At 46.5% G+C, this 891-nt stretch overlaps 1 non-coding gene across 1 annotated transcript; it reads right to left on the reverse strand.

Annotated features, from left to right (window-relative positions):
• Positions 1 to 169: 169 nt before the first annotated feature.
• On the reverse strand, positions 170 to 242 carry Pmar_PMAR026759. Its single transcript has one exon. It is a non-coding gene; the product is annotated as a tRNA-Glu (tRNA).
• Positions 243 to 891: the final 649 nt, after the last annotated feature.

An 891-nucleotide genomic window follows, 5' to 3' on the forward strand; every position in this document is an offset into this window, starting at 1 on the left:
GGGGCGATCCGAACGGCGTCGTGGGACTGCAGCTTCTCATGACTGACAACGGATTGTCATGATGGCAGCGCAATTTCACTTCATTAAACCAATGATGCCAATGCAAATTTACTGCAACTGACATCGGTAAGATTAGCTGAAGACATCGTTTGCGACATAATCGGAACCATTCCGATGCGGGGACTCGAACCCCGGTCGCGTGGGTGAGAGCCACGAATCCTAACCAGCTAGACTACATCGGACACATCGTATAGGGATTGGTCAGATACTTTTAACTCATGAAGTCACATTTGCTGAACTTCCCCACGCCTCGTCACGTTGTCAGAAAAAGAGAACTTGAACCCAGGAGTGATCGACGTGTGATAAGAAAATATATAGCACAGTTGCTAGTGAACCCGCGAAACCATACACTCTAAATGGTTCCCACTAACGCTAGCCTCTGATACTCTGCAAAGTTGAGGCAGGAATCATGGTGACACGGAATGGAAACATGGGAGATAAATGTATCACTCAGAAATCTATATTCTACGAGTTTCTGTGTCACCAATCACCATAAAAAAGATTCGCCTGTTGTTGATTCCCCTTGTGCGACATCGCTATCTTTCCATACCATCAATTTCTGATACACGTTGAATCTGGAAGTAGTCGTTGTGGTGGACCTCACCTATTTCAAAACTCCGTGGCGGCAGTTGTGAGCTATAAGGGGGTTTAGTAACGCTCTGCATGCGCGCAGATGAGGGGATTGATGCGAGTACCAGGTAGCTTGATTGAAACCCAATATGAGATAGGTGGTTCATTAATTGCGCATCATACATCGGACCGAGGCTCGATTGGATCGAGATATCGAAAATCGATCGATTGTTCGGTGCTAATCAATCGAGGATGCTACGG

Source organism: Perkinsus marinus (assembly GCF_000006405.1).
Source record: "Perkinsus marinus ATCC 50983 genomic scaffold scf_1104296960392, whole genome shotgun sequence".
NCBI classification, from domain to species: Eukaryota; Perkinsozoa; order Perkinsida; family Perkinsidae; genus Perkinsus; species Perkinsus marinus.